Raw genomic sequence first — 17,580 nt, forward strand, 5'->3', positions numbered from 1 at the left:
TTGACTGTATTTCTACATGTGATTCTCTACTTAAACGTCATGAAAACGTTCCATTTTTAAAACAAATTGTGACGGGAGATGAAAACTGGATACTGTACAACAATGTGGAACAGAAGAGATTGTGGGGCAAGTGAAATGAACCACCACCAACCACACCAAAGGCCAGTCTTCATCCAAAGAAGGTGATGTTGTATATATGGTGGGATTGGAAGGGAGTCCTCTATTATGAGCTCCTTCCGGAAAACCATGATTAATTCCAACAAGTACTGCTCCCAATCAGACCAACTGAAAGCAGCACTCGATGAAAAGTGTCCAGAATTAGTGAACAGAAAATGCATAATCTTCCATCAGAATAACGTAAGATCTCATGTTTCTTTGATGACCAGGCAAAAACTGTTACAGCTTGGCTGGGAAGTTCTGATTCATCCGCTAAATTCACCAGATACTGCACCTTCGGATTTCCATTTATTTCAGTCTTTACAAAATTCTCTTAATGGAAAAAATGTCAATTCCCTGGAAGACTGTAAAAGGCACTTGGAACAGTTCTTTGCTTAAAAAGATAAAAAGTTTTGGGAAGATGGAATTATGAAGTTGCCTGAAAAATGGCAGAAGGTAGTGGAACAAAAGGGTGAATACGTTGTTTAATAAAGTTCTCAGTGAAAATGAAAAACGTGTCTTTTATTTTTACTTAAAAAACCGAAGGCACTTTTTGGCCAACCGAATACTAGGCATTAAGGGAAATGCTTAATATATTTTGATGTTATTATTATTTATGTTTCCTATGACAATATTTATGACCAACTTTTAATGTTTATTAGGCTTACAGCATTAGTTCAGAGGCAAACATGTATCTAGGCTTTGCTTTCCAGTTACTTAAGATATGCACACGTGCTCAAGAAAGTCAGGTGATCTTGAGAGGTTTAGTTATACTATGTAACACTATATACAATTTCACTAGGCTGTTATAACAATCGCAGAGCTAGAAAAAGCAGGAAGTGGGGCAGAGGAACATGCCAATTTTCTGTTATTTTTAAAACTCAATCATGTATACAGCAGACATTATATAATTATTGTTCTACATACAGCTGAAAGTAGCAAAACATGCACTGCCAGGAGACCAAACCATTGAGTGTATTAGTACATAAGTATATGTAAATCTTTCAATGCTGCAAATCAGATGGTTTCAGTATTTTGCTTCTAAGCATGTCAAACTACTTTTCATGAACCTCTTTTGCCCTAGACTGTACTTTGCAGATCTTAAAATTGCAAAAAATGATTCTTGTTTCCTACCACAATCTACGTATACAATTTTCACTGCAAAAGGACACCTTCATCTCCTCTTAGTCAAATATTTTCCTGAATCTTACATTTTCTTGAGTATTTTCTCCAGGCCTTCCTTATTTTCCTCTGGGGTCTTAAATATAGATATAGTAGATTTCATTAAATATTTTCTTTCTTCCAATACAGATACAATATATACTGGGATGTTTCCAGTAGAGCAAGCACAACTATTATTTTTAAACACTAATGTTAAGTGGGTTGTATAAAATACCCTACCACAATGGAGTTTTTGGAGTTCAAACCTGGAGATGTTTGAGAGCCAGGCAGATTAGGTAACTGAGCAAGTTGGTTTGGTTACTTTAAAAGCAGAGCTTATATATAAAACTTTCGTTCTTACATTTAATCAACTTAAAATTACAAAAGAAATATGCCCTATCATAAGTTTCATTCCCGTCTAGGCTGATGGTCTTAAAACGGGGTGTGGTGGAGAGAAGGAATGAAAACAGTCACAGCACGGACGGCAGTCTCAATCTGTACAGTATTCGGGTAAGGGGCCTAGGTTCAAAAGAACCTAGAATATTTGATCTCCATCATAATTCTTTCATTACTTGCTGTAGGACACTGGCCAGTGCCGGCTTTTCCAGGGTAAGAGAAGCAGCAAAAGAAAAGTACGTCAAAGGCACCGCGCCATACACAAAAAAGCTGCCAGTTTGTGTGCCCTCACGTTGAGCCTGGCTTTTAACTACTGTAAACGCTTTACTTTCACATCACTTAAGTCACACAGTTCCGCGAGGCGCGAGGTTCCGGGCCCACTGAACAGAAGAGGAAATAAGAGCATCGCAAAGCGCAGGTCGGGGGGCTGAGCAGACAGAGCCACCCGGTCAGGCCGACGCCACAGCCTGAGCTTTTGGCCACCGAACTCAGAACAGAGAGACGCAGAGGGAAGGGGGACAGGCGTCGAGATGCCCCTGTGTCACACCCGAAAAACCTGCAGCCTCCTCTTGAGAAAGTGGGACGGGATGGGGGCTCCCGGAAGAGGCCCGGAGACCCGCCTCCAGCAGGAACGTATACCACGGTACCTTGGCCACGGCTTCTGCCACAGCTGTCGCCCTCCTGCTCACATTCCAAGGCTCCGCGAGGCTGTCCGGCCGTGCGCGTCCCAAGCTCCGAGCCCCCTTAGCTTCAGGGACCCTCTCTCACCGGCGCTGACCGCTCCAACCACATTCGAAATTCTCCGCCGCGCTCACCCATTGGCTGGCTGGACGCTGTCACGTGACGCTGCGGCGCAGCCCAAGGCGCAGGCAGAGCCCCGCCCCGCCGGGCGGCCTCATGTGACGCAATCCCGCCGAGAATCCGCATCCGGGCATCCATCGCCTCCTCCCGCGGAGGCGGAGCCAGTTGTCCGGTGCTTTTCGGCTCGGAGTTGTTGGTGTCTTGGGGGTGGAGCCTTTCCGACACCTTTCAGGCCGGGTGTTTTAGGGAGTTCAAAAGATTCCTGTTTCTCTAGTCTTACAGCCTCCCGTCTTCGAGGTTATGCGCAAGGGCTCCCTCTTGTGAGACGAATCTTCTCGGTTGTTTGCCCGCCCAAGCAGTCAACCTGCCGCACGGAGGCGGTTAAAGGGATATTCAAACCAAAATAGGGAGCAGCTTTTGGATTAACGGGATTCTGTTAGGGAGGTTGCAGATCTCTGAAATATTCAGATCCAGGTTCTTTCTCTTTGCCCGACTACCTCTGGCTCTTTTCCCCTCAGACAGTGACACCAGCATCCATCCAGTTACCTGCCCAGAAGACGGGAATCTTCCTAATTTTTTATTCTTCCTTAGCTTCTCCATGTCCAGTCAGTTACCCAGTCCGGTCACTTATACTTTCTAAGTATTATTCAGGTCCAGACTCTACTAATTTCCATCTTCTGATTCAGGCACCTAACTAATCCTTTTCTACGTAGTGCGTTAGTACCTGCTCTGACTGCAGAGTCCATCCCGCTACATTGTCATAGTGATTTCCCCAAAATTCTGTCTCTGACCTTAAAGAAAATTTAAGCTTTCTTCATGTTAGTGTGAGGTTACTACTAACATGTTAACGTTAGTGACTGGTTTGTAGCCCATCAGCTACAAACAAGTAAGTTTAATAATTCTATTACTCTAAAATAATGGAAGTTTTTAATAACTAATCACATTAAAAAAAGTTAACTCCTTCATTCATGCTTTATGAACTGAGCTGTAACTGCTGAAAGCTGAGCTTCTAACCACTTCTAGTTTGAAGTCTCCTGACTCGCAGTTTGATTCGCCTAATAAAATGTTCACATCAAGTAATACTTTCTGAATTTACTTTTGAGAATGCTTTGTGGGTCCACTGGAATTCTGTGAGCAGGTTCCATATCAGTACCTCTATAACTGGGGACACAGGGGTGCTGACAGCGTTGAGAGGCCTTTCTGGTTCCTTTTGAGCCAGAACTTGCTTTGGACCTAGAATGGCAATGGTGTTCTGTGAAATATGAATAACTGAGGAATGTTATTATTTTCTAACTGTACTTTCTAACCACTCACTCTAAAAAGGATGACATAGAAGGAAAATGAATGATAGGAAAATTCATAATTCCTTTTCAGTCCATCTCATTAGTAAACTGAAGGTAAAGTGTTGGTAGAATGTGTACATATAAAGAAATATAAACAGTACAGTTGGTCTTGTGCAGCATTTCTACTGTTCTGGTAAGAATGAAATACATATGCATGTAAGAGCTACGAAATATGAATTATATGATTTTGGTGATTCCGCATGTGCAAGTTAAAAGCTCTTACGTTTGCATTTAAAACTAGCATTGACCAATATAAAGATGAATGGTAAAATTCATGCTAATGCTTGAAATTTTAAATTTTCCTTTACTTAGAATGACATAAAATGTCAAATGAAAATACATATTGACAAGTTGAGACAGATACTATGGAAGAAAGGCAAAATCTATAATTTTCTTTTTGCAAGTTATGTATGTATGTATATATAATGTTACAATGATCCTAGGGGTTCATATATCTTTTTTAATTAGTGTTTTTTCCTCAAAAAATTACCCAGAAGTGGAATTGCTGGATCATATGGTAATTATATTTTTAATTTTTTGAGGAATCTCCATGCTGTTTTCCATAGTGGCTGCACCAATTTGCATTCCCACCAGCAGTGTACTAAGGTTCCCTTTTCTCCACATCCTCACTAACACTTGTTATTTGTTGTCTTTTTGACGAAAGCCGTTCTAACAGGTATAAGGTGCTATCACAATGCAGTTTTGATTTGCATTTCCCTGATGATTAGTGGTGTTGATCATCTTTTCATGTGTCTGTTGACCATCTGTATGTCTTCTTTGATAAAATGTCTTTTCAGGTCTTCTGCCCATTTTAAAAATTGGGTTGTTTGTTTTTTTGATATTGAGTTGTCTGAGTTCTTTGTATGTTTTGGATATTTATTCGTTATGAGATACATTTTTTGCAAATATCTTCTCCCATTTAGTAGGCTGCCTTTTCATTTTGTTTAATTTCCTTTGCTATGCAAAAGCTTTTTAGTTTGATGCAGTCCCATTTGTTTATTTTTGCTTTTGTTTTCCTTGCCTGAGGGGACATATTAAAAAAATACTGCTAAAACTGATGTCAAAGAGTGTACTGCCTATGTTTTCTTCTAGGGGTTTTATGGTTTCAGTTCTTACATTTAAGTCTTTAAACCATTTTGAGTTTATTTTTATATACGGTGTGAAAGAGTCCTCTTTGTCTCTTGTTACAGTTTTTGCTTAAAGTTTATTTTGTCTGATATAAGTATAGCTATCCTCACTTTCTTGGCTTTCATTTGCGTGGAATATCTTTTTCCATACCTTTACTTTGTCATGTATTCAAACTTAAAATATGTTTAATTGGAATTATGATTGGCTAGATTTAACTAGAGCTTCCTGATTCTTTTCACTAATGCTGATATACTTTTTTTTTTAGGTTTTTAACATGTCTATGTATTGCTAATTTTAAAAAAAATTTTAATTGAAGTATAGTTGATTTATAATGTGTTAATTTCTTCTGTACAGCAAAGTAACTCAGTTATACATATATATATTGTTTTTCATATGCTTTTCCATTATGGTTTGTCACAGGATACTGAATATAGTTCCCTGTGCTATACAGTAGGACCTTGTTGTTTATCCATTCTGTATATAATAGTTTGCATCTGCTAATACCGAACTCCCAATCCATCCCTCCCCTACCCTCCGCCCTCTTGGCAACCACAAGTCTGTTCTCTATGTCTGTGAATCTGTTTTTTTTTCCTAGATATGTTGATTTGTATCATATTTTAGATTCCACATGTAAATGATATCATATGATATTTGTCTTCGTCTGACTTACTTCACTGAGTATGATAATCTCTAGGTCCATCCACGTTGCTGCAAAAAGCATTATTTCATTCTTTTTTTTTAAACCATATTTTAATTGAAGTATAGTTGATTTACAATGTTGCGTTAGTTTCAGGTGTACAGCAAAGTGATTCAGTTACACATCTATATTATATATAATCTATTCTTTTGCAGATTCTTATCCATTATAGGTTATTACAAGATACTGAATATAGTTTCCTGAGCGATACAAGAGGTCCTTGTTTCCCATCATTTTTATTTTTTAAATGAATTTTTATTGGAGTATTGTTGATTTACAATGTTGTGTTAGTTTCTGCTGTACAGCAAAGTGAATCAGTTATACATATACATATACCCACTCTTTTTTAGATTCTTTTCCCATATAGGTCATTACAGGGTATTGAGTAGAGTTCCCTGTGCTATACAGTAGGTTCTTATTTGTTATCTAATTTATATACAGTGGTGTGTATATGTCAATCCCAATCTCCCAATTTATCTCTCTTCCCTTCCCCCCTTGGTAACCATAAATTTGTTTTCTACATCTGTGACTCTATTTCTGTTTTGTAAATAAGTTCATTTGTACCATTTTTTTAGATTCCACATATAAGCGATATCATACGATATTTGTCTTTCTCTGTCTGACTTACTTCAGTCAGTATGACAAACTCTAGGTCCATCCATGTTGCTGCAAATGGTATTATTTCATTAATTTTTATGGCTGAGTAATGTTCCATTGTATATATACACCACATTTTCTTTATCCATTCATCTCTCGATGGACATTTATGTTGTTTCCATGTCTTGGCTATTGTAAATAGTGCTGCTGTGAATATGGGGGTGCATGTATCTTTTCGAATTAGAGTTTTGTCTAGGTATATGCCCAGGAGTGGGATTTCTGGATCATATGGCAATTCTATTTTTAGTTTCTTGAAGAACCTCCATACTGTTCTCCATAGTGACTGCACCAATTGACATTCCCAGCAACAGTGTAAGAGCGTTCCCTTTTCTCCACACCTTCTCCAATGCTGATATACTTTAAAAAATCCACAGTAGGAGCACCGTTAAAACAACATGAGTCATGCAGTAATTAATCATCATACTAGAAAGTGGTTATTAACCTTGTAAAGTATATTATTCCTTCACATATTGGGAATTACTTATTGCTATGGTGTTCCCCCCAAATTCATAGTTGAAATCTCAATACCCAATGTGATGGTATTAGGAGGTGGGGGTCTTTGGGAGGTGCTTAGGTCAAGAACATGGAGCCCTTATGAGATTAATGAGCTTCCAAAAGAGACCCCACAGAGATCCCTAGCGCTTTCCACCATGTGAGGACACAATGAGAAGTCTCTGTCTATGAACCAGGAAGCTCTCACTAAACAGTGAATCTGCCATGATCCTGGACTTCCCAGGCTTCAGAACTATGAAAAACAAATTTCTGTTGTTTATAAGCCCCCAAGAATGTGATATTTTGTTATAGCAGTTTGATTGGACTAACACACTTATTAAGTGAAATAATTTATGGTACACTGATAGTATTCTATAAATAAAAAGGAAAAGGTGTATATAGGATTTAATCTAGTTGGGAAAAAGATACAGAATCCTGTGGAAAATTAGGTAACATTTATTTCATAACTAAGAAAGCTAATGAACTTATAAGATGATAAGGAACTGAATATTGCCAGGTGAGAATTAGAAAATGAATGTTATTAGTTGAGGAAATGGAAGCAATGTAATGACTCTAATTGATTTCATTCATTCCCAGAACAAATGTAATTTTAAACACAAAGGCAGAGAGTGCTCTTGCCTACCTGATATTCTTTCTTGTCTTCTCTCTTAATGGTAGAACCTCAACATCGTTGAAACAGCAATGTGACCAGCTATAAAGAGCATTTCAAAATTCCCTGTCACAGAAATACTTTGTGTGAATGGAAGTCCTTATATGGGAAACTATGTAAATTCTGTGACCTATTTATTTTCTTAAGCTTCTATCTTAAGAAGAGTCTAAATCCTAAACCAGGTAGAGCAAAAAAGGTTTCATCTCTCATGCCACATATCATTATGCTGTAATTACTTGTTTCAGTGTCTGTCCTAAAATGTGTAAGCTCTCTGAGGACAGGGGCTGTGTACAGTGGACCTCAGAAGAGGCACAGAATAAATATTTGTTGCATGAATAAATGAATGAATGTGAATGAATGAATGAAGCAATGGCCATTTGAACTTTGTGTTGGGAAGGATTCTCAGTTATTATTTTACTCAGGGGAAATAATGCCATTGCCAATTTGTTATGACTGTCACATATTGGAGAAGTGTCATTTTCATTTCAGCTTTATGTTATAAACACAAATCACTAACTTAATACTCTTTTATTGTGAAGTTTGATTTTGTGTTATGTGTTGATGCAATAAACATTAAAGGAATAATCAGAACATTAAAGTGGGAATGAAACCAGTTTGTTTAGTTCAATCTCCTTCAAGTTGTAGATTTTGCAAGTTAAGTGCTTTATGGAAAGTCTCACAGTTTCTTGAAGTGATTTCTTGCATTTTCCCCCCACATGTTCCTGCCTCACCTTATTAACCACTTCATCTCCCCTAATTTAACCACCCATTACAGAGTGGTATGGCAACTATTCTAGCACCAGGAGAAGCAGAGAAAACAGAGTGTCAGAGATTATTTTGAAATTTCATGAAAAGTCCTGAAACACTGAAACTCTGAAATTTTTGTTGCTGTCCTCTTTCCAATGCCTTCTCACTCCAATTTTTGTAAAGTGAAATTAACAGTAAGTGCACAACGATGGAGACTCTGATACAGTTTTTCTTTTCAGTATTTTAAAACTTTCTGAATCACACACCCTTAATTCTATCCACTTTTGATGAGAAGCATGTTTATTCAACATTCATTGTTGTTATACAAAATATTATAAAGTATCTACATTGTGGTTTATCCTTAGAAATCTTAATTCCATTTAATGTTATTTAATAATTTCTTTTGGAAGACCTTTCTTCCAGTAAACAGGATCTTTCTTTGCCCTACAAACTGCTGAAAGACTAGAAAGGAAGTGTGGGCTGAGAGAAGCTCAGGTGTTTATTTTTTTTCTTTTCTTTTTTTTAAATGGAAGTATAGTTGATTGACAATATTGTGTTAGTTTCAGGTGTACAGCAAAGTGATTCAGTTATACATATATCTATTCCTTTTCAGATTCTTTTCCCATTTAGGTTATTGCAGAATATTGAGTAGAGTTCCCTGTGCTATATAATAGGTCCTTGTTGTTTATATATTTTATATATAGTAGTGTGTATGTTAATGCCAATCTCCTAACTTAACCCACCCCCCCGCAAGAAAAGGTCAGTTTTACCTAAGATGGCACCATGTGTCAATGAGGGAGGGGCTGACAATGAGAAAGAGGCAAACGGCAAAGGAGGTATGGCAACCAGAATATGGTTTCCAGAATAGGCAAGAGATGCCCACACACTTGCAAAACCCCACACTATTTCTTAGATTACCTATGGCACTGCTATTATATGAGCATGGCTAGCTACACGTGAAATGTCTCAGCTTCATGTGCAATGTGAAACAATAGGAAAAAATGCTAACACTATTTTCCAGCATTTTTGTGTTTTAGATAGTATTTTGTTCAAATAGAAATGCAGTGTTTATTAATAGCCTCAGACTTTGGTCATGATTTAGTATAGAGTTATAATAAAAATAAAATATGGTTGACTTGAGACACTTGTAGATTATCCTATTAAATTGCCTCAGTGGCAGGACATTCAATAGTGGATTATTCCTTTTAACAGTGGTTAGTGAATTCTGTCAGATTGGAACAATGCACTGAGGGAAGGTAAGTTTTGCCTTATCTAAGAGATAGACTGGGACAGTCACATATTGAAATGCTTTCACTGGGGAACTTGGTAAAAACACAGCGGCACGGGCCTTATTCCACCTTCGTGACTCTGGGTCTTTCTCTTCTTTATGAGTTCTCCAGGTATATATTCATAAGATTTTTAGGTGCACATAACTCACTTGGGGATCTTGTTAAAATGCAGCTTCTGATTCAGTAGACTTGAGGCTGGGCCTGAGAGTCTGTATTTCTAACAAGTTCTCAGGTGTTGCTGATGCTGCCAGTCTATGGAGCACATTTTGAGGAGCAAAACTAAGACAGTGATTCTCAAACACCTCACTGGAATCACCTGGGGATAGTAAAAATTACCATCTAGTGCCCACCCCCAGATATCTTGATTTGGTGACTAGAGAGATGGAGAGATGCTAAGGCACTAAGGGTTCTTAAAAGCTTCCTGGGGATTCAGCCAAATCTGAGAACCACTGTGGTAAGTGACAAATTCTAGGGCACCTGGTGTCTTTGGCTACCAACCCTCTTGACACTTAGGTTCTAAACCCCTTTTTGGAGAGTGATTTATGTTCCTGTCTCCACCTGGAAACAGATCTATTCCATTTGAAAGCAAGTTGGAGACACGGTTCCACTACTACGAAAAACCCTATTATGATCCCACTCCTGGGCATATACCCAGACAAAACTATAATTCGAAAAGATACATGCACCCCTATGTTCATAGCAGCACTATTCACAATAGCCAGGACATGGAAACAACCTAAATGCCCATTGATAGATGAATGGATAAAGAAGATGTGGTACATATATGCAACGGAATACTACTCAGCCATAAAAAAGGATAAAATAATGCCATTTGCAGCAACATGGATGGACCTAGAGATTAACATACTAAGTGAAGTAAGTCAGAAAGAGAAAGACAAATACCATATGATATCATTTATATGTGGAATCTAAAATACAACACAAATGAACATATCTATGAAACAGAAACAGACTCACAGACACAGACTTATTGCCAAGGGGAAGGGGGTGGTGGAGGAGGGAAGGATTGGGAGTTTGGTATTAGCAGATGCAAACTATTATATACAAAATGGATAAACAACAAGGTCCTACTGCATAGCACAGGGAACTATATTCAGTATCCTGTGATAAACCATAATGGAAAAGAATGTGATGAAGAATATATATATGTATAACTGTCACTTTGCTGTACAGTAGAAATTAAAAACATTGTAAATGTTGCAATGTAACAATATTGTAAATCAACTATACTTTAATAAAATTTAAAAAAAACCTTATCATGTATCTCCTAGGAAAAAAAGACATTCTCTTACAGCCTCAGCACAATGATCAAAATCAGAAAATTTTACATTGATGTAATTCTATTACTTCATCTACAATTTATATTCAAATTTTGATTAGTACAATAATGTTTTTTATAGCTATATTTTTTCTCAGGTTCATAATCAATCTAGAATTACTCTGTTAGTTTGTTCCTCAGGATTCAGTTTGATTCTAATCCTTTGCTACTATAATGCCAGGGCAGGATGGCTGAGTTCACTTCCCAAAGTGGCAAAAGACAAAGTTAATTTTTTTTTTTTTTCCTTTTAAAATATAGCTTTATCTGTGTTATTCTGTCCACTTGCTATCAAGGCCTTCACACATTACAGAGAGCACAAATAAATTCTCTTTAACTTCTATTGCAGCCCACATTTCCTCCTGTAATGACTGTTTGTGGTTGCAGACATGACTCTTCAGCCAGTGCCGAAATAGACGGGTCTCACTTATTTCCTTCTCAAATAGCCCATCTTAAAAAAAGTAACCCGGGGCTTCCCTGGTGGCACAGTGGTTGAGAGTCTGCCTGCCGATGCAGGGGACACGTGTTCGTGCCCCGGTCCGGGAAGATCCCACATGCCGCGGAGCGGCTGGATCCGTGAGCCATGGCCGCTGAGCCTGTGCGTCCGGGGCCTGTGCTCCGCAACGGGAGAGACCACAACAGTGAGAGGCCCGCGTACCGCAAAAAAAAAAAAAGTAATCCCCTGGATGCCAAAAGCATGATCCATAAAAGGAAATATTGATAAAGTGTGCCTCATCGAAATAAAAAACTTTTGCCCCGTGAAAGATCCTGTTAAAAGGGTAAAAAGACAAGCTACTGCCTGGGAGAAAAATGTTTGCAAACCACTCGTGATAGGGTGAATAATGGCTGCTTAAAACTATCAAGTCCTGATCCCTGGAACTTGTAAATGTTATTATTTATTTTTATTTGTGGTACGCGGGCCTCTCACTTTTGTGGCCTCTCCCATTGCGGAGCATAGGCTCCGGACGCGCAGGCTCGGTTGTCATGGCTCACGGGCCCAGCCGCTCCACGGCATGTGGGATCTTCCCGGACCGGGGCACGAACCCGTGTCCCCTGCATCGGCAGGCGGATTCTCAACCACTGCGCCACCAGGGAAGCCCGTAAATGTTATTTTATTTGGAAAAAGGGTCTTTGTAGATGTAATTAAGCTAAGGATTTTGAGATAAGATTATTTGAGGTTATCCAAGTGGGCCCTAAATGCTATCACAAGTGTCCTTGTAAGGAAAAGGCAGAGGGAAATTGGACAAGTACACAGAGAAGAGAAGTCAGTGCGATGGAGGCAGTGACTGGAGTGATGCAGCCACCAGGCAAACAGAGGAGAAGGTGATGTGAAGACAGAGAAGAGAGAGGGCAGTGGCCACAAGCTCAGGAATGCTGACAGCCACTAGAAACTGTAAGAGGCAAAGGACGGCTTTTCTTCCAGAGGAAGTACAACCCTGCTGATACCTTTATTTTGCACTTCTAGTCTCTAGAATGGTGAGAGAATAAATTTCCATTGTTTTAAGACACACAGTTTGTGGTAATTTGTTCCAGCAGTGCTGGGAAACTAATACAACACCTATCCTATCAGCAGAATGTGAGGGTTCAAATGTCTCTACATTTTCACCAACACTTACTATCCTTCTTTTTGATTCTAGGCTTCTTATGGGTGTAAAGTGGTGTCTCACTATAGGTTTTTTTTTTTTTTTTTTTTTTTTTTTTTTTTTTTTTTTTTTTGCGGTATGCGGGCCTCTCACTGCTGTGGCCTCTCCCGTTGCGGAGCACAGGCTCCGGACGCGCAGGCTCAGCGGCCATGGCTCACGGGCTTAGTTGCTCCGCGGCATGTGGGATCTTCCCGGACCAGGGCACGAACCCGTGTCTCCTGCATCGGCAGGCGGACTCTCAACCACTGCGCCACCAGGGAAGCCCTCACTATAGTTTTGATATGCATTTCTCTGATGTGCTAAAGGTACTGAGCAATTTTTCATATTTTTGGGACATTTGTATCTCTTCCTTGGAAAAATGTCTAATGAGATAATTTGCCCATTTCAGAAACTGTTTTTTTTTCTATTATTTAGTTATAAGAGTTCTTTAAGGTCTTTATATATTTTAGACAAAAAATTCTTATCTCTGTTGGTGGGAATGTAAATTGATACAGCCACTATGGAGAACAGTATGGAGGTTCCTTAAAAACTAAAAATAGAACTACCATACGACCCAGCAATCCCACTACTGGACATATACCCTGAGAAAACCATAATTCAAAAAAAGTCATGTACCAAAATGTTCATTGCAGCTCTATTTACAATAGCCAGGACATGGAAGCAACCTAAGTGTCCATCAACAGATGAATGGATAAAGAAGATGTGGCACATATATACAATGGAATATTACTCAGCCATAAAAAGAAACGAAACTGAGTTATTTGTAGTGAGTTGGATGGACCTAGAGTCTGTCATACAGAGTGAAGTTAAGTCAGAAAGAGAAAAACAAATACCGTATGCTAACACATATATGTGGAATCTAAAAAAAAAAAATAGTTTGAAGAACCTAGGGGCAGGATAGGAATAAAGACACAGATATAGAGAATGGACTCAAGGACACAGAGATGGGAAAGGGTAAGCTGGGACAAAGTGAGAGAGTGACATGGACATATATACACTACCAAATGTAAAATAGTTAGCTAGTGGGAAGCAGCCGCATAGCACAGGGAGATCAACTCGGTGCTTTGTGACCACCTAGAGGGGTGGGATAGGCAGGGTGGGAGGGAGACGCAAAAGGGAGGGGATATGGGGATATATGTTTACATATAGCTGACTCACTTTGTTATACAGCCATTGCAAAGCAATTATACTCCAATAAAGATTTTTTTTTAAATCCATAAAAAATAAAATAAAATAGAAACTCTTATCAGATATATGATTTGTAAAAATTTTCTCCCATTCAGTAAGTTGTCTTTTCACTTTCTTAACGGTGTACACTGAAGCACAAAGGTTTTTAATTTTGATAAAGTCTAATTTATTTATTTATTGCTATTGCTTGCACTTTGGGTGTCATATCTAATAAACCATTGGCTAGTCCAAGGTCACAAAGATTTACACCTTTGTTTTCTTCTGAGTTCTATAGTTTTAGCTTTTATGACTTATCTTAAATGTGGTGGTGGATATGTAAACCTACACAGGTAATAATATAGAACTTCATACATACACACACTCAACAGATGAGTAGTACAAGACAAATGAGGAAATCTTATTAAGATTGGTGGATTGTATCAATGTCAATATCCTGAATGTGATATTATACTACAGTTTTGCAAAATGTTATCATTGGGATAAACTGGCCAAAGTGTACAAAGTATCTCTGTATAATTTCTTATGACTACACGTGAATCTAAAATTTTCTCAATAAAATTTCAATTAAAAATAATAATCCATAGAAGTTGCTACGTTTTCATTTCTTGCCCAGTTAATGGTAGTCAACTTTTAATTTTCTTTTCTTTGTGCATCTAAAAGAAGGGCAACATAATAGCAATTATTGCCAGGTGAATTAGTAGCATTTATGTGGGTATAGTTAATTCTTATCTTTAAAAATAAGCAGTAGGCATGTTAGAGTTTTAGTGTAATTTTACATACATTCCTTATTTCAATATGTAGTATTGATTATGATTTCCACCAAATGCTTAATCATAAGAGCATAGGTAAGTGAAAATTCAGTGAGTAGGAATAATTTTAGGGGGGTAATACTTTAAAAAATGTGTCTACCTACATGTTGGAATATAGTCTACTAAACACATAATAAATAAATAAAAGCACAGGTTATCTAAACACTTCTTAAAATTTTAAAATCAGATCTTGTCTAAACAATTTTATTTTTGCTAAGCTTTAATCTTTTTTTGTTTTAAAAGGACAACTGTTGTTAATAGGCAATTAGCTGCTTTCTTGAATATAATGAGAAAACCATCACAAACCATATTAATGCAAATTACTATAATAAGTACAAGGCAAAAGGGGATAGTAATCCTTTGTGGCTTTATTCTTCTTTGGAAGAGGTCAGGAGAATATTGGCTTGAATTCTGTCATCCTATCTACTTACTTTACTGTGTTCTTAAAAATACTATTCATAAAACTTCTTAGGTGACAAGTTAAGTTGAGCATTCAATGGAATGTTAATAGCAAATTATTTGCAAATGTCTAGCTTAAGGTTTTTTTAAATAAATTAGAATTTAGCATGGAATATAAGGCTTCTTTGTTTTTCAAGAGTTTTCTCTTAGTTTTCTTTAATACTAGTCTCTGACATTATAAAATATTGTTTTTGTTTTTTGCGTTTTGACAATTTCTAAATACAGATTGAGTTAAAAGATTGCTCCAAAATCTGCTGCTTCATCAAAAGGCATTAAAACATTTCTTATGGCAGGAAAAGAGCCTATTAGTCTTTTAGTTGCTTGTGTCTGATATTAACAGGTAAGAAGAAACCAGGTAGGAAATGACTAACATACTGGAAATATTTGCACATACCAAAATACCACGACTTCATTTTCTTTGTATCTGAGTGGTCCTGGGAGGATCCTTGTGATTCTCAGCAGGTGAGTGGTGTGCTCTATAGATTGGCATCAGTGATCTGGCCATTATACTCTGCCATCTTCTTCTTGAGGATGTAGGGGATTATGCTGTCTATGGAAACATTGCCAATGAGATCAGTAAAAAAAAGTTCTTCGGTTATGTTAGAGCTCATCGGCCCGAGGGTCAACAGGTGGTTGAGAATCTGGACCAATCAGTAGGTGTCTTCTGAGTAGGTTTTCTGAAAATAATCCTGCAACTCCATCTGTGCCTTTCTTGGAATTTTAAAATCTGGCGTGTGCTGGCCAAACCTGGATGATGGGGGGTAAAGAAAACTATAGCTTTAAGATATGCAGACTCATAGATGTCTTCTATACCCAGCTTTGCCATACTTTTACACAACTCCTGAGGCTTCCAGATGTGCTCCACAACTTGCTTTATCTGCTTGCCAGAAAGTTTATCTTCCTGGATATCTTCTGCAGCTGATTGACTATGGCCACAAAGTAATGGAAAGACTCATGATCTGGGCCAGTCCAAGGGTGAAGAGCTCATTTCAGCAGGCTTGCAACAGGCTGGTTTTGCAGTCCTTCCCAAGTGCCTGAAGGGCTGGGATTGACCTGGCCCAGTGCATGGAGAGGAAAAGCAGGCAGAATGTAGACTTGTAGAGGTAGTACACGTTGAGGTACTCTAGAATCGGGCTGGTCATGTGATGTGAGTGTTTAAAAGGGAGGGCTTGGACCTGAATGATGAGTGTGGACTGGTCTCTACTGATGACATAGATGTTCCCTCCTCCACTGGTGTCTATCCCACCTGCCAGGCTTGGAGGCCAGGATCTGTCTGTCGTATTAGGTGCTTTAGCGAAGGTATCACATGCCCGAGTAATCTCACTTGCAGATTGGTCCTCCTGCTGCATTTCTGAAGCATCACCACTGTTAAGGGATTCACTTAGGTTGACAAAGGAGGTTACTCCGTTTGCCAGTGTGCCCAGAGCTGCTTGTTTCAGCCTCGGAATCCGTGGTCCGGAGAAGGGTACCATCCTCATGTATGAAAGGCTGCATCCAGTTCACAAGCATCCCGGATAAAGACCTATTTGTCTTGATCTACTTTATCTGCCACAAGTGTGGGAGTGGCTATCAGAGGATTTCTGGATCCTTCTGGATAAAGATTTTTCTCAGATGAAGCAGCACAATTGCTTGGGTTTTCCCTTTGCACATCAAAGGACTTCTGTTCACTAATCCCAAACTCCCAATTTATCCCTCCCCCCACCCTTCCTCTTTTGGTAAGTTTGTTTTCTATGTCTGTGAGTCTGGGAACTTTGATCTTGTACATCTGTGGAGGAGTGTTCACGGATGATGCGTGTGGTTCATTACCTGTACGTGGGCAGACTGCTGAAGTGTGATTCCTTGCACATGGCTTTCTTCTTCATCAAATTCCACGTGTAGAACAGAGTACTCAGTAATGTTGTGTACACAGTAGATTTGTGACAGAGTTTTTGGGGCACTTGGGCTGTTGGTCGGTACCTTCATTAAATGGCTCTTAGTGTTTGAGGGCCGTTGCTCTGGGAAGACATGCCACAATGTTATTCAAGAACCTTATTTCAGAATTACACAAACCCTCACTATAACTTGTATTACACGCTAATGAAATACAAATACTAAAATAAAACATAATCTATGTTGATATGCATTTTGTGGTCTGTTTGTATAATTAAAGTGATTGTGTATTAATCCCTCACATGCTATTCTGAAGTCAGTGCACAGCCCCCATCCCTCTGAATTTTGGGACGGCAGGCTTTCCTTTTCATGAGTCAGCTGGTCAAGAAAGGTCAGAAGAGCTGAAGTAAGGAGACAGCGAGGGTTTATTCTATGACACTAATAACTCGACTGTATCATTTTTTTAAAATTTATTTTTTAGTTATTAATTTTTGGCTGCATTGGGTCTTTGTTGCTGTGCGCAGGCTTTCTCTAGTTGTGGCAAGCAGGGGCTACTCTTCGTAGAGTGCGGTGCACGGGCTTCTCATTGCGGTGGCTTCTCTTGTTGCAGAGCACGAGCTCTAGGTGAGCAGGCTTCAGTAGTTGTGGCTCGTGGGCTCAGTAGTTGTGGCTTGTGGGCTCTAGAGTGCAGGTTCAGTAGTTGTGGTGCATGGGCTTAGCTGCTCCGTGGCATGTGGGA

The 17,580-nt window shown here is 38.8% G+C and overlaps 1 pseudogene; it reads right to left on the bottom strand.

Moving 5' to 3' along the window:
* Positions 1-15,448: 15,448 nt before the first annotated feature.
* LOC131756783 (nuclear receptor subfamily 2 group C member 2 pseudogene) lies at positions 15,449-16,737 on the bottom strand (annotated as a pseudogene).
* Positions 16,738-17,580: the final 843 nt, after the last annotated feature.

This window comes from Kogia breviceps, chromosome 5 (genome assembly GCF_026419965.1).
Source record: "Kogia breviceps isolate mKogBre1 chromosome 5, mKogBre1 haplotype 1, whole genome shotgun sequence".
Lineage (NCBI taxonomy): Eukaryota > Metazoa > Chordata > Mammalia > Artiodactyla > Physeteridae > Kogia > Kogia breviceps.